The sequence below is a fragment of the Schistocerca cancellata genome, chromosome 4, assembly GCF_023864275.1.
Source record: "Schistocerca cancellata isolate TAMUIC-IGC-003103 chromosome 4, iqSchCanc2.1, whole genome shotgun sequence".
Classification (NCBI taxonomy): domain Eukaryota; kingdom Metazoa; phylum Arthropoda; class Insecta; order Orthoptera; family Acrididae; genus Schistocerca; species Schistocerca cancellata.
The window spans coordinates 729,240,965-729,266,032 of record NC_064629.1 but is presented as its reverse complement, the minus strand read 5'-3'; the positions used below and the strand labels follow the sequence as shown (position 1 = coordinate 729,266,032).

At 39.2% G+C, this 25,068-nt stretch overlaps 1 protein-coding gene across 2 annotated transcripts in view; it reads left to right on the top strand.

Annotated features, from left to right (window-relative positions):
- Nucleotides 1–1,351: 1,351 nt before the first annotated feature.
- Nucleotides 1,352–25,068, top strand: part of LOC126183820 (presequence protease, mitochondrial) — a 92,593-nt gene continuing 68,876 nt past the window's right edge. The window contains exon 1 of one of the 2 annotated variants that reach the window (XM_049926073.1): nt 1,352–1,572. The gene's annotated coding sequence lies outside the window, so the exon portion shown is untranslated. The remainder of the gene's footprint in view (nt 1,573–25,068) is intronic. The other variant, XM_049926072.1, reaches the window with a different exon arrangement.

The window sequence follows — 25,068 nt, the reverse complement described above, 5'->3', positions numbered from 1 at the left end:
TCAACAGGCACACTACATCTGGTCGTGCCAGACCCTCTGTGCCAGACGATTTTCACATCCCTTCACAGACTGACCCACCCGGCTATAAAAGCTACCATGAAGCTAACAATTGAAAGTTTCGTTTGCCCACGAATAAAAAGCGGTTGTCATGCTTGGACATGTGCATGTATCCCACCTCAGAGGAGAGATTGGACAATCTAGCATCTGCAAGAGTTGCCTATGCCACATCCATATTGATGGGACGATTAGCACCCTCAGACGGTTTTCGCTACATTTTGTCTATCATCGATCCAGTTACGAGGTGGGTTGAAGCCATTCCCATCTCCAACAACTTGGCTGAAGCAATTTCCCATGCTTTCGTTAACTCCTGGATGCCCCCGTTTCGGCGGCCCCTCATCAATTACAACCAACCAGGGCCGTCAATTTTAATCCTCAGTCTTCTCAAAACTTTGCGAACTGTGTGGTGTCAACAAATTACACACCACAACTTACCACCCACAGAGCAATGGTCTCGTGAAACGTTTCCACCACACACTTAAGGCACACTCATGTGCCATAGCGGTTCCTGGTCAGAAGTGCTACTGTGGAACCTTTTAGGAATACAGGGTCCTTACGAGGAGGACCTCCAGCCATCACTCACAGACATCTTGTACAGTGAGCCCTTTGTCCTACCTGCCGAATTCGTTGTGCCTCTTACTCCCCTACAGAACAATGAGCTTCCGGCATTGGTTGACTATTTAAGTGCAGACATCGCGCACATCTATATGCCATGTCCTCAGCCACATTCTACCCGATGTTTAAGTCCGCAATGAACTGGCTACTGGCGATTATGGGATGCTCCACGCGACTCTGTTTGCGCGTCATCCAGTGTTCTTACTCGGGTCCTTACAGACTTCTTGCTTTCGAACAGAACACCTTCGACATACTATTTAGCAGTGAACGTGAGACGATGTCTGTTAATCGATTGAAACCCGCCTCGTCACTCTCTGGCGACCTCACTCAGGTTGCACCTACCATCCCTCTAGAACACCTTATAATCCCTCCCCACTTTGCAGCCTGTGCTTCATCTTTCAGTGATCTTTTTATCTCGTGAAAAATTACTTGTTGTTTGGGAAGAATTTAAACTTTATTTCGTTTTTAGCTGTGGGGTATATTTTCGAGGACTTTTTTTGTAAAGTAAACTGTAGGTCCTAAAAGCTGCGTAAGCGCCTTAGATACTTCGACACGTTCTGAACTCTGTGACAACTTACACGAGTATAAAAACTTAAGTAATTAAGAACTTTGAATTTCGCGCGGAATGAATCAAACAGTTCCTTGTCCTAAAGGTGATGCAAGCTTTCGCTGCCTGCCACCAGGAATCGCAAACCTGAGCGCATTCGATCGGCATCAAGATTTGCTATCCGTAGACACAAGTAAATTCTTGCACCGAAGGAGAATCTCTTTGCGTAGCATATTTATAATACACTTTGAGATTTGCGGTAAATATGTGTTGGTGGGTGTGTGTTGTTCGATTGCAGTGTTCTTGTTGATATTACGTGTTTAACAATACGATAGGGACAGTTCAGCTGTAAGGTAAGAAACAAAATGATAGTGTAATACTGATGATTGTGCACATAACTACAATAATAAAAAAGCATGGCGCGCTACTGTCATTGTTTCAGAAATCATGTATTAACATATATTGTATTGGTATTGTTTGAATCGGAATTTTGTTCGTGACTGATTAAACATCTTCATTGCGAAAAGAGTATTGTTGTGCAGTAACGATGCGTGTAGTGGAAGCATCCTTTCCTTTTTAGCACTGTCGTAAACGTATATATAATTTAAATTCCCGATTTTATAAAAATGATGCCCTTATTATACGATTGCATGGAGCTGCTAAATATAGAAGGTACTTAAAATTTGCGCTGCCCGCAACCTCGTAATATACTTAGCGAGGTGTCTCGTTCAACAAATGTGCTTGTTTCAGGGAAGGGATTTTTCATGGTAGCAAATTGAGTTATAAACCGACCGAGATTTCAGGGGGTCTGATATAACATTCTAGCCGCAGGTAAAGCATAATTTTGAAATTACCACTTCATTTTGATTGCGTCATAATTCCATCATGAAAGGTATGTAATCAGCGAAATTGTTGGGGTAACTGTTTGTTGATTTTATTTCTCGTTTCTTTCGTTTTGAGCCAGTTTACATGTACTTCTGCCGTTTCGTCACGTGAAACGCATTTGAGTCAAGAGTGGTTTTCGACAAGCATGCGATTTTTGAATGGTATGTGATGAAGCAGGTTACTTTTGGTGCAGTTTGCACTATTGCAACCCACGTCCCCCCCCCCTCCCCCCCCCCCCCCCCCCCCCCCCCGGAGTCAGCAGCTAAACGCATTATGACATCAGTTGTCATTGTGTTGGCTCCTGTATTGAAGAAATAAAGTGTCACAATGTGTTTGAGAAATTTTCTACTTCAGATAAGGATAACTTGGCTGAAGGGCCTGCATGTGGTGCTGGACTTATACGTGACAGCCTCTTATTGTATGTGATAAGGAAAATTTTTGAGACCTGTTTATTACACACAGTAAAAGAGCTCTGTGTCCCCTTACAATGAGCCTTTACAGCCAGCTCCATACCAAGTCCCTGTGCTAAGGCTGGTGATCTGCCACTTAACCTCAGATACTGATGAAGTCCCATACTCCATAACAGAGTGTAGGGTATGATGCGGGAGACCTGCATCGCCGTACTAGGCAAGATCGTAGTGGAGGTGGTTTGCCATTGTCTTCCTCCGACCGTAATGGGAATGAATGAATGATGATGATGATGATGAAAACAACACAACACCACCCAGTCATCTCGAGGCAGGTGAAAATCCCTGACCCCGCCGGGAAGCGAGAATGCTACCGCGAGACCACAAGCTGTGGACTAACATCAAATGGTGACTCCTAATGCTGGGGGCCTGTAAAACATTATCCATGCTGCAGGCACCTGCATATTGTACTGTTGCTTGCCAACCAGTGGAAGGATTTTTTAATAATAGACAGTGATCAACAAGGCCCTAAGGTACTTTTACAAAGCACTGCCTTTCAGAAGTAAATGTGGCTGATTTTAACGTTTTATGGCAATGTAGGAGCAGATCTCCACATTGGCTCCTGCAGATGTAGATACTTATTTTAGGTGGGCATCACAGTTTTAATATAGTGTGTGCTGTTGGCTCAAAATGGATTGACATCGCTAGGTTGTTCAGTCATATTCCATGTTGTTTCATCAGGATTTGTGGTCTGAATTAATACAACCTATTTACTGCAGAGTTTCATGTGATCCTGGAGGCACTAGAGCAGATGATGTGTCTTCAGAACAAAAAGAATCACGTGTGCTCCAATTCCCTTAGTGCTCTACATGCATTGCAACAAGTGTAACCAGCGGAGATAATGATCCAGTTAATATAAGACAAACTGATCTTTCTTCACCAGCAGGGGAAGCATGTTTAATTCTGCTGGGTATCAGGGCACTTGAGAATTTGGGGAAATGAGCAAGCAGACCTTCGAGGATCACAATGTTCCATTTCCCTGCAGACTGTCTCTTCGCTGCTGGGGCGGGGAATTGTACAACTAGGAGAAGAACAGTGGCTTGCTGTGAGGGACAATGAGCTGCAGCTGTTTGGAACCATTTATATGATGGTGTGTCCCTCATACACTGTTCACACTGACGAGATGAAGTAACCTTAACTCCTCCAAATAGGCCACTATCCCTTAACACATCGCTTCATACTGCGTCAGGCGCTCTCTTCATCCTCCCTCCCTCTTGCTCTGCGATTCCTTTGATATTCATATGCCATATTTTAACTGAGTGCATCTCGTATTGTTGCGAGGGGGAAAAAAGCAAACTTACATGTTGGTCTGATGTCTATTTTATCTGATGATGAGACAAATTTGGTGATGCTTTTAAAATTTTGTTTAGTGTCTTATCTTCTTCGTGTGCTGCAGAGTGGCAGGCTCATCACATTTATTCCAGCAATCAGCCAACTACAGCTGTCTGTTCTACTATTTTAATTCTTTCCTCTGTATTTCTCTTTTAACTATCGGTTAAGCAACTCATTTGGTGAGCTAAATTTTCATGACTGTGTAAAGTGTCATTGAATGTAATTAACCCCACTGGCGAAGTGCTTGAGAGCTCCAGAGCAATTTGTTGTTAGCATTGACTGAAATTGCAGATTAGTTTTATTAAAATGTACAAACTGCTAAACTAAGACTTTTTTAGAGCTGCTGCATGCATCTCTTCTGTAGGTTTCAGGATACAGAAAATGGTAAACATTTTGGAGGCCATTCCTACTTTAAAGGTTCATATATTTGCTGATTTTGTAGAGCTGGTGCCCAGGTGAACTTGAATTTTAGGTGTCCATGCTACTGAAAGATTTGCTGTTATTGTAAAACTGCATGAAGTGTCATACTCAGCTTTATTTTAAAATCAACAGATGCAAACTGCTACTAATTTAGTCATGTGTTATCAAGAATGCCACTCTAGTAGTGTTAAAATGATTGATTGGTCTTTTGTTGCCATTTCAGTTAATGTAATAATTAGCATCATACTTGGTATCTGATTCTGTTACGAATGTTAATACTCAAATGTTAATTGAACCTACCAGTAACAAATTTAGTATTTCACTTCTGAATTGCTTCTATATTTACCTTCAATCTATCCTGGTGGGGATCACAAACACCTAAGCAGTAGGTTACTCAAGAATGAATCACACAAGTGCTATGTATGCGGACTCCATTGTAGATGAACTAAAACTTCCTAGAATTCTCCCAGTAAACTGAAATCGACCACTCGCCTTCCATCCAACCAAACTTTTGTGCTCATTCAATTTCATGGCGTTTTGCAATGTTATGTCTAGATATATAACTGATGTGACTGTATCGAGTAGTGCACCGCTAATATTGTGTTCAATTATTGCAGTATTGTCTTTCATACTCATCTATATTAAAATGCATTTTTTCAGATTTAGAGCAAACTGCCACTGATCACATCAAATAGAAATGCTACCCAAGTCATCCTATAATCTGTACAGTTATTAAATGGTAACACTTCCCCCTTATGTGACAGTGTCATCAGCAAATACTAAGGGATTGCTAATATTCTTATCTCTTAGATAAAGTTCTGTGGTTCGTCGGATACATGTCACACCACTTGCTGATGATTAGTATGCCACCCAAAGCTAGTAGTGAATTACAAATCTAACTGCATACTTAATAACAGAATCATCAATCAAGTAGCTGCCCTGCTGCAAAAGTGGAATGTGTATTGCACACATTTTGCAAATGCACCTTAGTGAAGTAAAAAAACACTCTCTGTAAGTTTTTCTGGAGACCTACAGAATTATTGAAGACAGGAATATCATTTCTATTGAAACCCAAACAACACATGAGGTGCTTGAAAAGTTAAGTGCTTAAATAACATATTATTTTTGCTTAAATGCACTGTACATACTTTTTATTGGGAGTGATATCACTTGCAATCTTATTATCAATGTATGTACAAAATATTCATGGATTTAGTGAGAACTAAGGAGGCACCAGAAATGTAATGGTAATACATTGGAAAGACAAGTGCCTTTGTGTTAACTTTTCATTAATTTGTGTAGTCTGAGTGTCTCAAATCTAGGTTTATTCATTTTCTACTAAGATAAATATACTTATAATCATAGATATTCTTTTAAACGATATTTGTTTTTCTTCAGAGGTAGGCATATGTTGTAAAAATGGAGAAGAACCACACACCTTGTGATTTAGTATCCAGCTGATATCAAGGTCATTAGAGGTAAAGCAAAGTGTGGTAAAGAATGGGAAGCAGTAGATTTGCCACCTTGTGTGGTACCTGCATACAGTATTCATGCAATTATCTGTTATGGCACACCAGATGACTTAATGTCACAAAGTTAACATGTGCATCCACTCTACGCCGGTCAAGAAGAAATGGGATAACTGAAGCAGCTGATAAAAGCTGTCAGCTTTGACCCATGATGTCATCGAGATGGTGGTCACTGTCATTTCATCCTTGTGCAATATGACTGCAATGACATCATACATTCAAGATGCAAATAGGCAAAAACAATCCCATTACACAAAATTTAACCAAAGTAATATGAAGAACAAGATTCTAACCGGAGAACTGAGGGAATTAGGAGGGTTTTGGGTGGGGTCAAACAAAATTAATGCCATTACTAACATAAAACACATACCCAGACTAAAACTCATTCGAAAATCCAGAAAGCCAACTTTAGAAAAAATCCACAAAATTAATGCAAACAAAGACCCCTCCACCCCTACACACACTAAAAACAAAACAATAACGATCATAAGTAAACGAAACAGTGTCAGGAATGCTCAGCCTAGACTTATGTACATCAGTACTCGGCAAGCCACCTTGCAGTATGTGGTGGAGGTTGTTGGGTATACCACTGTCACTACCCTCCTTTTCCTGTTCCAGTCGCAAATAGTCTGTGGGAAGAACTATTGATTGTAAGCCTCTGTGTGGGCTTGAATCGCTCTAGTTTTATTTTCATGATTTTTTTCACAAGATATATGTAGGAGGAAACAATACATTTGTTGACTCTTCTAGGGATATATGCTCTCGGATCTTAAACAATAAACCATAATGTGATGCAGGGCATTTCTCTTGCAGCGCCTGCCACTGGAGTTGGCTGAACAGATCCACAGTGCTTTAATGCTTACTAAATAAAACTAACCAAAACGGCCTTGCTGTGCTGGTACTGCGAACGGCTGAAAGCAAGGGGAAACTACAGCCGTAATTTTTCCCGAGGGCATGCAGCTTTACTGTATGGTTAAATGATGATGGCGTCCTCTTGGGTAAAATATTCCGGAGGTAAAATAGTCCGCCATTCGGGATCTGCGGGCGGGGACTACTCAGGAGGAGTCCTTAATCGGGCAGGTAGGTTAGAAAATTTAAAAAGGGAAATGGATAGGTTAAAGTTAGATATAGTGGGAATTAGTGAAGTTCGGTGGCAGGAGGAACAAGACTTTTGGTCAGGTGACTACAGGGTCATAAATAAAAAGTCAAATAGGGGTAATGCAGGAGTCGGTTTAATAATGAATAGAAAAAATAGGAATGCCGGTAAGCTGCTACAAACAGCATAGTGAACGCATTATTGTGGCCAAGATAGGCATGAAGTCCATGCCTACCACAGTAGTACAAGTTTATATGCCAACTAGCTCTACAGATGATGAAGAAATTGATGAAATAAAAGAAATTATTGAGATAGTGAAGGGAGATGAAAATTTAATAGTCATGGGTGACTGGAATTCGGTGGTAGGAAAAGGGAGAGGAGGAAATATAGTAGATGAATATGGATTGGGGCTAAGAAATGAAAGAGGAAGCCACCTGATAGAATTCTGCACAGAGCACAACTTAATCATAGCTAACACTTGGTTCAAGAATCATAAAAGAAGGTTGTATACGTGGAAGAAGCCTGGAGATACTGACAGGTTTCAGATAGATTATATAATGGTGAGCCAGATTTAGGAACCAGGTTATAAATTGTAAGACATTTCCAGGGGCAGATGTGGACTCTGACTACAATCTATTGGTTATGAACTGTAGATTAAAACTGAAGAAACTGCAAAAAGGTGGGAATTTAAGGAGATGGGACCTGGATAAACTGACTAAACCAGAGGTTGTACCAAGTTTCAGGGAGAGCATAAGGGAGCAATTGACAGGAATGGGGGAAAGAAATACAGTAGAAGAAGAATGGGTAGCTTTGAGGGATGAAGTAGTGAAGGCAGCAGAGGATCTGGTAGGTAAAAAGAGGAGGGCTAGTAGAAATCCTTGGGTAACAGAAGAAATATTGAATTTAATCGATGAAAGGAGAAAATATAAAAATGCAGTAAATGAAGGAGGCAAAAAGGAATACAAACGTCTCAAAAATGAGATCGACAGGAAGTGCAAAATGGCTAAGCAGGGATGGCTAGAGGACAAATATAGGGATGTAGAGGCTTATCTCACTAGGGATAAGATAGATACTGCCTACAGGAAAATTAAAGAGACCTTTGGAGAAAAGAGAACCACTTGTATGAATATGAAGAGCTCAGATGAAAACCCAGTTCTAAGCAAAGAAGGTAAAGCAGAAAGGTGGAAAGAGTATATAGAGGGTCTATACAAGGGTGATGTACTTGAAGACAATATTATGGAAATGGAAGAGGATGTAGATGAAGATGAAATGGGAGATATCATACTGCGTGAAGAGTTTGACAGAGCACTGAAAGACCTGAGTCGAAACAAGGCCCCTGGAGTAGACAACATTCCATTAGAGCTACTGACAGCCTTGGGTGAGCTAGTCCTGACAAAACTCTACCATCTGGTGAGCAAGATGTATGAGACAGGCAAAATACCCTCAGACTTCAAGAAGAATATAATAATTCCAATCCCAAAGAAAGCAGGTGCTGACAGATGTGAAAATTACCGAACTATCAGTTTAATAAGCCACGGATGCAAAATACTAACGCAAATTCTTTACAGGCGAATGGAAAAACTGGTCAAAGCCGACCTCGGGGAAGATCAGTTTGGATTCCGTAGAAATATGGGAACACGTGACGCAATACTGACTCTACGACTTATCTTAGAAGCTAGGAAAGGCAAACCTATATTTCTAGAATTTGTAGGCTTAGAGAAAGCTTTTGACAATGTTGACTGGAATACTCTCTTTCAAATTCTGAAGGTGGCAGGGGTAAAATACAGGGAGCGAAAGGCTATTTACAATTTGTACAGAAACCAGATGGCAGTTATAACAGTTGAGGGGCATGAAATGGAAGCAGTGGTTGGGAAGGGAGTGAGACAGGGTTGTAGCCTATCCCCGATGTCGTTCAATCTGTATATTGAGCAAGCAGTGAAGGAAACAAAAGAAAAATTTGGAGTAGGTATTAAAATCCATGGAGAAGAAATAAAAACTTTGAGGTTCGCCAATGACATTGTAATTCTGTCAGAAACAGCAAAGGACTTGGAAGAGCAGTTGAACGGAATGGATAGTGTCTTGAAAGGAGAATATAAGATGAACATCAACAAAAGCAAAACGGGGATAATGGAATGTAGTCGAATTAAGTCGGGTGAAGCTGAGGGAATTAGATTAGGAAATGAGACACTTATAGTAGTAAAGGAGTTTTGCTATTTGGGGAGCAAAATAACTGATGATGGTCGAAGTAGAGAGGATATAAAATGTAGACTGGCAATGGCAAGGAAAGCGTTTCTGAAGAAGAGAAATTTGTTAACATCGAGTATAGATTTAAGTGTCAGGAAGTCGTTTCTGAAAGTATTTGTATGGAGTGTAGCCATGTATGGAAGTGAAACATGGACGATAACTAGTTTGGACAAGAAGAGAATAAAGCTTTCGAAATGTGGTGCTACAGAAGAATGCTGACGATTAGCTGGGTAGATCACATAACTAATGAGGAGGTAGGATTGGAGAGAAGAGAAGTTTGTGGCACAACTTGATTAGAAGAAGGGATCGATTGGTAGAACATGTTCTGAGGCATCAAGGGATGACCAATTTAGTATTGGAGGGCAGCGTGGAGGGTAAAAATCGTAGAGGGAGACTAAGAGATGAATACACTAAACAGATTCAGAAGGATGTAGGCTGCAGTAGGTACTGGGAGATGAAGAAGCTTGCTCAGGATAGAGTAGCATGGAGAGCTGCATCAAACCAGTCTCAGGACTGATGACCAAAACAACAACAACAAATGAAACTGTAATGAAATGTGCTGCTGTTCTTTGGGTATTTTCTATTTCCTCTATCAGTCTTATTTGTATGGATCTCATACTGATGAACAATGTTCAAGTATTGGTCAAACGAGTGTTTTGTAAACTACTTCCTTTGTTGATGACTATTTCCTGAGGATTGTTGCAATGAATGTGTCTGGCACCTGCCTTACCTGCAGTTAATTTTATGTGATCATACTACTTCATATTGTTCTGTCTGTATACCCCTAGATATTTTATGGAAGTGTGCCTAACTGCTTCCAGTGATTGTTCTGCATCCGTGTAATCATACAATAATGTATTCCCAGTGTGTTACATTTGTTTATCTTGAGGATCAATTGCCACTTCTTGCACCAAACATCAATCCTCTGTAGGTCTTTCTGCATTTCACTACAATTTTGTAGTCTTGCAACTTCTCTGAATACAGCAGCATCATCTGTGAAAAGCCTCGCAGAACTTCTGGCATTACCTCCTAGGTCATTTATATATATTGTGAAAAGTAATGGCCCTATAACATTTCCCTGGGGCACACCAGAAGTTACTTTTGTGTCTGAAGACTTCGCTCTGTTCAAAATTACATGTTGTGTTCTATTTACTAGAAACTCTTCAATCCAATCCCACAGTGTATCTGATTTCATACGCTCATATTTTGTTCGTTAGGCAGCAGTGCGGAACTGTGTTGAATGCATTCCAGAAGTCAATGGGCACAACACTCTCCTGGTTGCCTGTATCAACTACTTTCTGCATCTTGTAGACGAACAGAATGAGCTGGGTTTCACACGGTGTTATTTTTTGAATCATTGTTGGTTCCTACAGAGGAGATTATTGACCTTCAGAAATCTCTTAATACACAAGCATAAAACATGTTCCAAAATTCTACAACTGACTGATGTCAGAGATCCTTCATGAGAATGTGAATAACTTATGCTTTTTTTATAATAGTTGAGAACACTTCGCTCCTCCAAAGACCCCCAGTACACTGCTGCTAGAAGGATGGCAAGTTCTTTCGTATACTGTATATACAATCATACTGGTATTCTGTCACATCCAGATGCCTTCCCTCTATTGAATGATTTCAGCTGCTTTCTTGCCCCATGGTCACTTGCTTTGATATTGGCCATTTTGTCATTCATGCAACAATATAAAGTAGGCACTACAGTACGACCCTCCTCTGTGAAACAGTTTTGGAAAAAGAGGTTTAGTATTTCAGCCTTTTCTGTGACATCCTCCATTTCAACATCATTATGGTCACAGAGTGCCTGTACAAGTGGTTCGATCCATTTACTGATTTTCTGTAGAGCCCACAGATAGAATTTTACTTTCAGGTTCACACATGACTCTCCTTATGCAAATTTTGGCTTTGTTTAGTGTTTCTCTGTGAGGCTTTGGCTATGTTTAAATTTACAGTAAGGCTCTCTTTGCTTTTATAGCAGTTTTTTTTTTTTTTAAACACAGCTGTTGAACCACTGCAGGTCTTTTTCATCCCTAATAACTTTGTGTGGCATATACCTGTCTAAAGCATATTGTACAATGGTCTTGAACTTTTGCCATTAATAATCAATGTTGTTAGTGCAGGAGATGATAGTTTTTGCTAACAGCTCAGGTAATCTGAAATCTGTTTCTTGTTGGTCTTGCTAAACAGAAAGATCTTCCTGCCTGTCTTTGTATTACTATTTACAGCCTTATTCAGTGATGGTGTAACAGAACCCATCCGAATAGATTGCCAGACATTGTCATAGTGACAACAGCACGTACATTCATCCCGAATCCAAAACACATAAACTTTGGTTAATTTTATAAATTACCCGCAAAAATGGAACTTAACATAATTGGCAACTGGACCATACAACATGAGGACTTTTGTCTTTGTCATCTTATCATTACACATTGCCATGCAGCAAAAGATTAGTGGATTTTCTAGTAACAACAAACATAAAGCAAAAATTAAATCTCCAACCATTAACAGCATGCCGAACTAACATTTCCAATGCCAAAAACAAATTGGTAGCCAATAAATATTGACATTACAATAACTCACTAACTAAGCTCCAAACACTCAATTACAATATTACGCATACAAGTAATATGCAAAGCCTGAACAAACAACACTACACCAGTCCAGTCACTCAATAATGCCACTCGAAAGCAATTTTGAAACATACATTCAGTCCAAGAGAGTGCCATAACGTACTAATTTTTATGTCATCTCGTTGTCTCTACAGAGCTGTACAATGGGAAGCAAGAAGAGGATGTTGTTTGGTGGCCGGTATCCTCTTTAGTAACTGAGTTCTTTACTCATAAGAATGGAAAGTTTACTTAACTCAAGATATTTATTGTGGTACAAGCTCTTCTCTGTAAAGTCCATGTTAGCCTCACTACTGGTGAAGTACAAAGTCCACTACATACACTATTATGATTGTTATGTGCTGCTTGTCTCTGAGTTAGTGGCGGTGCTAACTGCTACTGCGATTCCCGCTGGGCTGCGACTGATGACACTGGAACTTATTCAGTGCGACAGTCTCGGTCCGCGGCAGCTATCTAAATACTGGCCACCGAGAGGGCATTGGCGGCACATTTCCTGCGAGTCTGTTTTTGGCCTCTATCTATCGGCTCGTAACCTCTTTGTCACATGGTGTGGTTACGCCAGCACAATAATTAGACTTGATATACCCACCTCTATGAGACACTTTAAATGGCAAAAGTTTGGGCTACAGCTGTTGTTTGTAAGAGTCAATCTATATGTGATAGATGTGGTTCAGAGACTCACGAAGGAGAAGAATCACATACTGATCTGCCAAAATGTGTAAATTGCTTATGTGGTCATCCAATACAGATCTGTGGCTGCTGTTCTTACACAGAGAAGAAGGAAAATTGAAAAACTGGAAGTGGCAGGGAGAATGCCCCGTGATGATACTAAGAAAACCTCCAATGCTGCAGCCTTCAGCATTTGCCACCTCTTAGGCAAAAGTTCTTGAAAGCCTTTCACCCAGTAATCAACCAAATATAAACTCATATGAATATGTATACTCCTAGCTGCTCTTGTCTGTAATTCCCCAACTGCCCTGAAGCCAACAGCAAGTACACCAGTGACACTCAGAGATAATATTCTGTTTCAACCACATAAAAAGTCAGCACCCCCATTCACACAAACACCGCCTCTTGTAAGTAAAAACATGACAACATCAATAAGTTGTTCAAACCCTAATCAATACACATTGAAACCATTGAACCTCAGATTACTTCCACTGATCAGTAATGAAGACAATAAAAAAATAAAAAATCAACTGCTTTTTCCTCCATCATAGGCTGCAAATCACCACAGCAGAGAGAAAAAGCAAAAATAAAAGCCTCACTGATTGAAAGCTATTATACTTTGTTTAAATGTGAATAGATTCAGAACTCATCTGGAAGAGCTCAAACTTTTTTAAAGGGAAAGAAAGGAAGAAAAAAAGCACTTTGCCTGTATCTATAGGATATAAAACTGATACTCTGATTTCCCGCCAGTACAAGTCTATGCCTTCCACAGGCAAGAAGACATTATAGCAGTAGGACTAAAGATTCATCCCATTATTCATTAGCAATACTCATCACATCTCACTTATCCCACTCACCATCAACTTGCTGTCAGTAGCTGTAGTCATCCATGCTTCAATGAAAATCATTGAACACACAGTGTATTTCCCACTCATGATGAATGATGAAGAAAGTAGTCTAATTAAATCTATGGGGGCCTACTTATTAAAAATGCCCTTTTCAGCCAGAAGAGACCTCAAAAGGAAGATGCAAAAATGGGCATTCAGCAGAGCAAACTACGCATTATACCGCCTGCTTGACAGGATTTAATGGCTCACATTAGAAATTTGAAGCAACCATGGCACAGACCTTCAGACAACTGAAGAGGAAGCTTGCTTTTTGGTAGAATTATAAGTCCTGATCTTCAGTGATGGTCAGTAATGTGAAGGTTCAAGTCCAGACCATTATAGAGAACCTAATAGCCTTTCTTGGTCACAAGGGTGAAAGTTTGACAATTAATTAGAGAGATCAGTAATAGATTACTGCAAAAGTTTGTGGACTCCTTTAATAATTACACATCAGCTGAAAGAGAGTGCAACAGTGGCAAGTATTGATCTTTTGCAAATAAATCTATATCAGTTGGCAGCCTAGACTCACAAAAACAAATATGTGCTGTACTGTTTGGCAGGAGTGACCACAATTATGATTGTTATGTAATGTGACTTATCCAGTTGAGTCTATCATGTGATTGGAATATGCCTCAGCATTTTTTCTTTCATTTTGACTTGATCTTGAAACTGCTAATAGTTATGTACATTTGGTCATGCGAATGCTGTTATGTCCTTAAAAATGACAGTGGGTTTAAAATTGGCCACTAGTGGCAAATAATGCCTCAGCAGAACCATGATGTCTTTTAATTGTTCTTTGAAGGACATAAACACAAGTAAAATAATAGGTTTGCTTTTTAACTAATGTATCAGACATAGGCCAGTAAATAACTAATTACTTTAATAACATAATATATGTTGGCAGCAAAGGTAACACTTTGTTAGATTAGAAAGAAGCTGCAGACATTAGACAATTTCAACAACAAAGATGAATGAAGCTGGCCTTACCGTATGTGAGTATTGGAAAACATCCTGTCTGTTGATAAGTTTGCAGTCCCTGGACTAGATACTATTATTTATGTCAGTTGTGTAAAGAGTTGAAATGAATCCTCCTGGATCTTTTTACCACATATAGTCACAAGTACTGTATTCATATGCATAGAGGGCTGTCACTATGGCCCCCTCCCAAAAAAAAAAAAGAAGAAAAAAAAACCTGGGAGTATAGTATCTTGGTAAAAAGTTGCTGTAAGGTTGCTCTCACAAGCTGTGTAAGAAAGACCAATGGGTAGTTATGCGCCACAACAGTGTGTGGCTGAAAGAGAGGAAGAAACTCAGTAAATTGCTTCTGATAGTGATTGAGGAAGTATTGTTTTAGCCTCGATAATTTGACCCTGCTGGATGTGGCTTTACATGAAGCATTCCCTATACAGAGAGCACCTCTTAATTTCAAGGGACATTTGATAATTCATATAACAGATGGCTGCAGAAAAAGTTATATACAGACAATGAAACTCACTTCTTTCCAGAATATAGATATTTATCCTATCACCCAGTGAGCTTTCTGACTCCAGTTGTCAATATTTCTGAATTGTACTGTACAGGTATCGGTAGGCCTTCTCATGATGTTTGATGATGTGGAAATATAAAGAAAGTCCATTTGGAAATAAATGCAGTATTTAAACTCATTTTCCTGTAATATGGAGTATGGAGTACAGTTAGGTGAACCCAGGACAAGCAAAGAATGATAGACTATCAGCCAGCAAAGGTGGTCTTGGAAAGACATTGTTTTGTCAGAACAAAGTCTGAAAAGAATTAGGAGAGGAGATGGTGCATGTCACATCTAGCTGAAGACTGGAACCAGAAAGATTATGCTGCCGTGGACCGACACACTGGCTGCATCCTACAACCAACACATTTCTCTCCTATACCTATTATCGGCTGTTCAAAATGTGGTGCGTAAGGGATTGTTGGTCAGCACATTTTACAGAACAAACATCCTATATGAGGTGAGCTATAATTTTTGTAAGTGGTCTGAACAGAAGAAAATCAGGTAGTAGGTCAGGGCTATAAGGTAGGCATAGCAATACTTATCGGCCCAAATTTTTTATCTTATTGTACTTTTTGTACACTATCACACCTTTTCGAGAAGGCACACTGATATTTTCTTATCATGTGTTTCACTTTATGTTGAAACATGTTATAGTGGTACTCATTGTTCACATTAAATTTCCTATAATAATAATAATAATAATTAGTAGGTCTAGAGAACCTCACAAGATCATTGGTGTTCATAGTGGTGAATAATTTCCATTTCTGGTTGTAATATGGTATGGAAAGTCATTGATATTCCATTAAAAATCATTATTAGTTCACAACACATCCGGATAATGCTGACTTTGTGGTCTGGGATAAACTGCTTGGAATATGTAAAGAACATTTTGTTATAAGTGAGCTTGCCATGAATGATTTAATGCACAATTGCAACATTAACATTACACAAATCAGCTGTTGTTGGTGTTTTTATAAGAGACAGTAAAATGAAAATTAGAGATGGAAAAAAAGTAAGTAAACTGTTTATTATTTCAAAAGTAATCTCCATGTGAACACATTTATACCGAGGTGAAACAAGACAGACAGTGTCTTCGTGGAAAAATGTTTACGGTTGCCTACGGGACCATGATCATACCCAGGCATGCACTTCTTCATCAAAAGCAAATTGAAGACCACAAATGTCTTTCTTCAGGGTTCAAAAATATGGAAACCCTCATGGGGAGAGATTGAGGCTGTATGTAGGGTGCTAAAGCGCTTCACAATGAAACTTCTGCAATGTAGTCGAAAAAACTTTGCAACATGTGGGCAGGCATTATCCTGCAACATGATAATGCTGTCTGTCAACATTCTTGAGCATTTGGTCTTGATGGCATGCTTCTGTTTGTGCAAAGTGTCCACATGACTCACATGTTACTAAGGTCGTTTCGACTGTGCTGCTGAAGTTTGACTGGAAAGCCCTTATGCGTCCCACGAACAGTCCTGATCTCTCACCATGCAATTTCCATATGTTTGGAGCCCTGAAGAAAGACATTCATGGCTGTCAATTTGTTTCGGACAAAGAGGTGCATGCCTGGGTACAGTCATGGTTCCGTAAGCAACCACAGGCATTTTTATGTGAAGGCATTGACCATCTTGTCTCACTGTGGGGTAAATGTATTAACAGTTGTGATGATTACTTTTGAAATAATAAACAGTTTATTGATTTTTTTCCATCTGTCTCATTTTCATTTGACTGCCCCGTATAAATATTGGCTTTACAAAGTAGTTTATTTATGTAATCTTGTAGGCCATTGGTTGAGACTTCAGCTGGTCATCATTGTGCAGTGAATGTCAGTGACAGTTCTTCTTCACAAAGAAATTTACCATACCTCTTGCTAATTCTAGACGGCCGATTATCTCACCTACATACATGTAACGTTACACACCTCCGCTTAAATGTGGCACATTTGCATGCTAATTTGGGACATTAAGTTGAACCAAATGTGACATAACTTATGTGGCATGATAAATACATACATAACATAATAAACAGAATACCCTACTTTTATGTCAGAACAATAGAGTAATTTTCTTTGTGGTAATGTGTGACCAGTATGTACCTCCTGGGATATGTGACATTATCAGCTTAAATTTTCTGAATGTAAAATAAATTATAAAATTACAGCAAATTAGTTAAATGCCAGAATACACATATAAATTTAAATAAACTCCTGAGTCAGATCATTCTTTTCAAAAGTTTTTAGTGCATTTGCACTCATTTGATAGTACCTTTTGCTTTGACTGCTACATTGTAGCACTTCACTTTCACAGACGCAGCACACTATTGGTTTTCTGGCATCAAAGTCTAGATAGCTTGCAGTCCAGCTGCCACTGCAGGAATTCATGTCACCCTTGGTCAAGTACTAGAACATGCATCATTCCACAGTCACTGTCAATGCTGAAGGACGATAGATGTTAATATGACTGTGGTGTAGTTGTCAGTATGTGACTTCCCAAATTCCCATAGATCAGGCACTGAACACTGGCCTCAAGGATCTTTCAGAAGCTAATGTTCACCTCTCTGATTCTATTTGGTCCTGCATAACTACTTAAACTTCAGTGTATATACAGTGTTTCCACAGTTTCTATTACAGCCCTCTAGGAATTGTAGAGGGGACTTAGTAGATAAGTTTTGAAAAGAATTGCCTGTCTGGATATGTACCGTTTGGATATAAAATAAGTTTTAACATCATATCACTTTCAAATCTCTTCCTTCACAGTACACACACAATGGAGACAATGAGCTCTGACTTATATGCTTCACAGGAGCTGCCCCAAGAGGCAACCGTGCTATTCATTGCACGAGGTGTATCTGTGATGCCTGCTTTCATACACGTGATCCACAAACCAACATACCATTTTTGTGCAGCTATTGTTGTAGTCAGACAAAGATGGTGTGTAATGACCTGAGGCAATCTGGTAAATGTTCTAGATACACGAGTTGTGCAACTCTATCATTATGTACTGTACCGTGATGTGGAAGGTTTGAAAGTGATCCAGTCATACTTATTTCATATCCAGACAGTTAATTTCCAGATATAGTGTTCCTTACCAAAACTTTGCCTGTTAAATATCCTCCTACAACCCCTAGGAGCCTGTGATAGGAATTTTGAAACACTCTGTGTACTGACGGCTCCAGTGATGATGAGAAAGTTGGCTGTGCTTTTATGATAAAATGTTTATGAATAACACTACTTCCTCCCATATAAAATATCTACATGGTGAAATAATACAGAGCTTTCACACATCTACAACCTTTTCACATAGATATTCTTCTGTGCATTAGTTCTCACAGTAGTTTGAAGCCTGTTGAAATTTGCTCTCCAACTCAACCCTTGGTTTTCGTGATTCACAATATTTTGTATGGTCTTCATAATATAGGAACATCCAAAGTATTTCTCTGGATGCCAAGGAAGATAGGCATCCCGGGCAATGATTGTTCTGAAGATTAACTGAGGAATCTTACACAATGGATCTGCTGCTGATAAAAATCCTAGATACTGAATACAGGCATGTGTCAGAAGCTGTGTCTTTAAAAAATAGCATAAGAGTGGATAACCAATGGCTGATCCAAGAAACTTTGCTTGATGAAAGCCTCCAACAAAAAGTGGAAGTATTTTGTCCATCTTGAAGAGAGACTATAGGATTATTCTTTGTATTTTTTCTTGCCCATCTCAGATTTTGATCAAACTTGGCTTATTTGTTCCCCCTTTGGAGATAAGTAACTATACTACATCTCTGAGCAAGTGATAACAGTGGTTTCTTTTTGGACAGGCATGACTAAGGAAGTAGCTAGCTTCTGAAGAGCTACCTGTGTGAAAATGCATAGCATGCTTTTTTGGTCTTCGTTGCAATCAATGCACTAAACACGTTACGGTGCCTCAGCTGTATTCCTTGGGGAGCCGACTGAGCACCTGCTGAACTGAATTCCTTCCTTATTCTTGTCCTTTCCAAGCCTTCTGCTCTCTATCTCTAATTGTCTCATTGTCAACAATCTTCTTTCCTCCATTCACATTGTAGTCCCATCGCAGCCTCCTTGTACTTCGTCTCCCCCTCTCCATCGAGATGCCCACAACTCATTAGTGTGCACATGGGTGGCAAGCATGGGGCCCCAAGCTGTTGCAGTATTCCTTCCTTCCAGTACTGCACTGCTACTGTCTATTTTTTTCTCTCACTTTGTCTATAGGACGGCTTCCTCGTTGATATACTGTCTTTTCAGTAGGACGTAGATTATTATTACTCGTTTGGATTTCACCAGATTTTGTTCTTCATCAGTTCTTTCAGCTAAATTACATTTTGTCCGATTTGAAGTTTATTCAGAATTTTACAGTGGTGTGGGGAAAGTTGTTCAATGTATCACACATTCCACCCATTTTACAGTTCTATCTTAAGCACTTTTTATGGGAGTGAATCACATTAAGTGCTTGAAGCCCAACACTGTACCCAATCTGTTTGGGGGCAGGGAAGAGTGTGTCATCAGGTACCAACATAGTCATAGCCTCCTTACAAAGCAGAGAACACTGTGATGGTGCAAGAGCTGAAACTTCCCGCATGGTGAGAGCCTCTAGTCTTGAGTGTTTGACACAATGGTGGATGATCTGCAGTGAAGAGGATCCAACTTCCTTACATGGGTGGCCAACTGTGAGTCCCGTCCCTCCCTACCCCAGGTGGTTGACAACTTTTTATAGTTTTTATTTAAAATAAAACTCCTCCAGTTGTACTTACGATTTCATATTTATTTGGCTACTAGTTTCGACATTGCATCAACGCCACCTACAGGCCCTATATAACACACCATACATAAAACAAATAATGTGAGACATCAGTAGTCTGTGAGCTATATATATATTTTTTTTTCCCACGTGGAATGTTTCCCTCATATATATATATATATATATATATATATATATATATATATATATATATATATATATATATATATATATATATATATATATATATATATATATATATTTTAATGTATACACACACACTAGGTGACAAACCGTTACTCTTAGAGATAATAATATAGGCATGAAACAGTACTAAAATTGTGTTAAAAGTGAATAATAATACCTTAAACCCTTCTTTGTGTGCACAGTTAAACTAACAAGAAGGAAAATTTAGCTAACAGGAAGGAAAATATGCATTGCCAATCAGACATATGTAAGGTATGATTCCATTGTTTATAAATAGTGAAAGGTGGGAAATGTGGAAAGGAGTTACGTTTGCATAACACTGTATCGTCATCACTATAAGGAACAAAGTGAAATAGGTTACTAAAACATCATAATTCATAATGATACGAAACACAAGTGAGGAGGAACTGGAAGAATGGTATGGAACCCAGTTAATATATTAAAAGGTAGTTAATGGTGTAAAATAAATACATATGACTCAATTCATTAATCTACTCATTCCAACAACAGAAATGTAAGCTAACATGCCACCAAGATGTACCATTTCAATGTCGGTGCTTCATTTAAGGCCGTAACTCAGATCTAAAATAATCCAATTGTGATAGGCCTGCATTATTAAAAGAACGATCAAGTACATAACAGTGCTCCAAATAGAAGTAAACAGGGTGTTGTCGGTCAAAACAGTTCATCACATATGTAAAATACTCATAGTTGTCGGTCAAAACAGTTCATCACATATGTAAAATACTCATAGTTCCTCTAATAACTAATTACTAAAGAAGAGTACACAGTAAGGTATACAAAGTATAACTCTCATATTGTTATACATAATATAGTCAAGGGTTGACATAAGTCAACAACCACCATTGAAACTCCTAATCATCCACTTACTTGGAAGACTAAAGTCTAATGTTTATATCATCACTACACCATAAGTACTCGCTCATTTCTCCTATCTTTATAAACCTGTTCTTTTATAAAATTACTAGTCCATGAACCATGGACCTTGCCGTTGGTGGGGAGGCTTGCATGCCTTAGCAATACAGATGGCCGTACCGTAGGTGCAACCACAACAGAGGGGTATCTGTTGAGAGGCCAGACAAATTTGTGGTTCCTGAAGAGGGGCAGCAGCCTTTTCAGTAGTTGCAAGGGCAACAGTCTGGATGATTGACTGATCTGGCCTTGTAACAATAACCAAAACGGCCTTGCTGTGCTGGTACTGCGAACGGCTGAAACTACGGCCGTAATTTTTCCCGAGGGCATGCAGCTTTACTGTATGGTTAAATGATGATGGCGTCCTCTTGGGTAAAATCCGGAGGTAAAATAGTCCCCCATTCGGATCTCCGGGTGGGGACTACTCAAGAGGATGTCATTATCAGGAGAGAGAAAACTGGCGTTCTATGGATCGGAGCGTGGAATGTCAGATCCCTTAATCGGGCAGGTAGGTTAGAAAATTTAAAAAGGGAAATGGATAGGTTAAAGTTAGATATAGTGGGAATTAGTGAAGTTCAGTGGCAGGAGGAACAAGACTTCTGGTCAGGTGACTACAGGGTTATAAACACAAAATCAAATAGGGGTAATGCAGGAGTAGGTTTAATAATGAATAGGAAAATAGGAATGTGGGTAAGCTACTACAAACAGCATAGTGAATGCATTATTGTGGCCAAGATAGATACGAAGCCCATGCCTGCTACAGTAGTACAATTTTATATGCCAACTAGCTCTGCAGATGACGAAGAAATTGAAGAAATGTATGATGAAATAAAAGAAATTATTCAGGTAGTGAAGGGTGACGAAAATTTAATAGTCATGGGTGACTGGAATTTGGTAGTAATAAAAGGGAGAGAAGGGAACGTAGAAGGTGAATATGGATTGGGGCTAAGAAATGAAAGAGGAAGCTGCCTGGTAGAATTTTGCACAGAGCACAACTTAATCACAGCTAACACTTGGTTCAAGAATCATAAAAGAAGGCTGTATACATGGAAGAAGCCTGGAGATACTAGAAGGTATCAGATAGATTGGATAATGGTAAGACAGATATTTAGAAACTAGGTTTTAAATTGTAAGACATTTCCAAGGGGAGATGTGGACTCTGACTACAATCTATTGGTTATGAACTGTAGATTAAAACTGAAGAAGCTGCAAAAAGGTGGAAATTTAAGGAGATGGGACCTGGATAAACTGACTAAACCAGAGGTTATACAGAGTTTCAGGGAGAGCATAAGGGAACAATTGACAGGAATGGGGAAAAGAAATACAGTAGAAGAAGAATGGGTAGCTTTGAGGGATGAAGTAGTGAAGGCAGCAGAGGATCAAGTAGGTAAAAAGATGAGGGCTAATAGAAATCCTTGGGTGACAGAAGAGATATTGAATTTAATTGATGAAAGGAGAAAATATAAAAATGCAGTAAATGAAGGAGGCAAAAAGTAATACAGATGTCTCAAAAATGAGATCGACAGGAAGTGCAAAATAGCTAAGCAAGGATGGCTAGAGGAGAAATGTAAGGATGTAGAGGCTTATCTCACTAGGGGTAAGATAGATACTGCCTACAGGAAAATTAAAGAGACCTTTGGAGATAAGAGAACCACTTCCATTAACATCAAGAGCTCAGATGGAAACCCAGTTCTAAGCAAAGAAGGGAAAGAAGAAAGGTGGAAGGAGTATATAGAGGGTCTATACAAGGGCGATGTACTTGAAGACAATATTATGGAAATGGAAGAGGATGTAGATGAAGATGAAATGGGAGATATGATACTGCGTGAAGAGTTTGACAGAGCACTGAAAGACCTGAGTCGAAACATGGCCCCCGGAGTAGACAACATTCCATTAGAACTACTGATGGCCTTGGGAGAGCCAGTCCTGACAAAACTCTATCATCTGGTGAGCAAGATGTATGAGACAGGCAAAATACCCGCAGACTTCAAGAAGAACAAAATAATTCCAATCCAAAAGAAAGCAGGTGTGACAGATGTGAAAATTACCGAACTATCAGTTTAATAAGTCACAGCTGCAAAATACTAACGCAAATTCTTTACAGACAAATGGAAAAACTGGTCAAAGCCGACCTCGGGGAAGATCAGTTTGGATTCCCTAGAAATATTGGAACACGTGAGGCAATACTGACCCTATGAATTATCTTAGAAGAAAGATTAAGGAAAGGCAAACCTGCGTTTCTAGCATTTGTGGACTTAGAGAAAACTGTTGACAATGTTGACTGGAATACTCTCTTTCAATTTCTGAAGGTGGCTGGCAGGGGTAAAATACAGGGAGCAAAAGACTATTTACAATTTGTTCAGAAACCAGATGGCAGTTATAACAATTGAGGGGTGTGAAATGGAAGCAGTGGTTGGGAAGGGAGTGAGACAGGGTTGTAGCCTATCCCCGATGTCATTCAATCTGTATATTGAGCAAGCAGTGAAAGAAACAAAAGAAAAATTCGGAGTAGGTATTAAAATCCATGTAGAAGAAATAAAAACTTTGAGGTTCGCCGATGACATTGTAATTCTGTCAGGGACAGCAAACGACTTGGAAGAGCAGCTGAATGCAATGGATAGTGTCTTGGAAGGAGGATATAAGATGAACATCAACAAAAGCAAAACGGGGATAATGGAATGTAGTCGAATTAAGTCGGGTGAAGCTGAGGGAATTAGATTAGGAAATGAGACACTTATAGTAGTGAAGGAGTTTTGCTATTTGGGGAGCAAAATAACTGATGATGGTCGAAGTAGAGAGGATATAAAATGTAGACTGGCAATGGCAAGGAAAGTGTTTCTGAAGAAGAGAAATTTGTTAACATCGAGTATAGATTTAAGTGTCAGGAAGTCATTTCTGAAAGTATTTGTATGGAGTGTAGCCATGTATGGAAGTGAAACATGGACGATAACTAGTTTGGACAAGAAGAGAATAGAAGCTTTCGAAATGTGGTGCTACAGAAGAATGCTGACGATTATCTGGGTAGATCACATAACTAATGAGGAGGTAGGATTGGAGAGAAGAGAAGTTTGTGGCACAACTTGACTAGAAGAAGGGATCGGTTGGTAGGACATGTTCTGAGGCATCAAAGGCTCACCAATTTAGTATTTGAGGGCAGCGTGGAGGGTAAAAATTGTACAGGGAGACCAAGAGATGAATACACTAAGCAGATTCAGAAGGATGTAGGTTGCAGGAGGTACTGGGAGATGAAGAAGCTTGCTCAGGATAGAGTAGCATGGAGAGCTGCATCAAACCAGTCTCGGGACTGAAGACAACAACAACAACAATAGTTTAAATATATTGACTATCCACTCACTTACAAGAACGATCATTAGAGTGTGGGTAAAACTATACTGAATAAAAGGCCCATCAGATGATTAGAATAAAACTGGATTATAGCACTGACTCGTATAAATGAAATATAATGTGTCAAGTATAGATTCTGTCTAAGGAAGGCTTGTTCTTTCATCGAAGTGACAAACATTTGGACCTCCATAGTACATACAAACGAGTGGAGAAACATGAACTACTTGTCTTGTACTTAATACTAAAGGGAAAAAGCTTTCCACCAGGGGAATCAATCCAAATATACAAGATTCGACACAATCTAGAGCCAAATTCCCATATGTAAGATGGATAACCGTGAAAATCCTTTGTAATGATTGGTATAATGGTTACCAGACATCTGGTAACCGTTAACATGAGGTCATATCTTGCGATAATGCATCATGTGATTGGAGGAATAATGTCAGCCATATTACAACACTACATTTGTAAAGATCTATGATACTATTTATCCATATTAACAAAGAAACAAAATTTGGAGTCCAATTACACAGTCATTATTACTGTGCAATAATCGTGAAACAGAACACATCAGCATCATTATTTCATCACCAGACTACAACTACAATCTCGTGCACTGTTTAACCATAGGTGAAATATAGTCTTATTTTCTGGTGAGAATGTCATTACTGTCACTGCCAATAACTCTTTTATGGGTATGTGTGTGGTGATCATGGGCCTTGACTCACTGGAGAACCAGAGCCCCTGCACCTTCAAAATAGGAAAAGCCATAAAAATATTACCATCAACTTCAAAAAATAGTACTTGCGATTGACAGATTCATTAATTACTAAATGTAGGCTTTTTATTTACCTAGTCTCCTTAACTGAATGTGTCGTCATGTCACACATAACATTACTTCAGTGAAGTTAT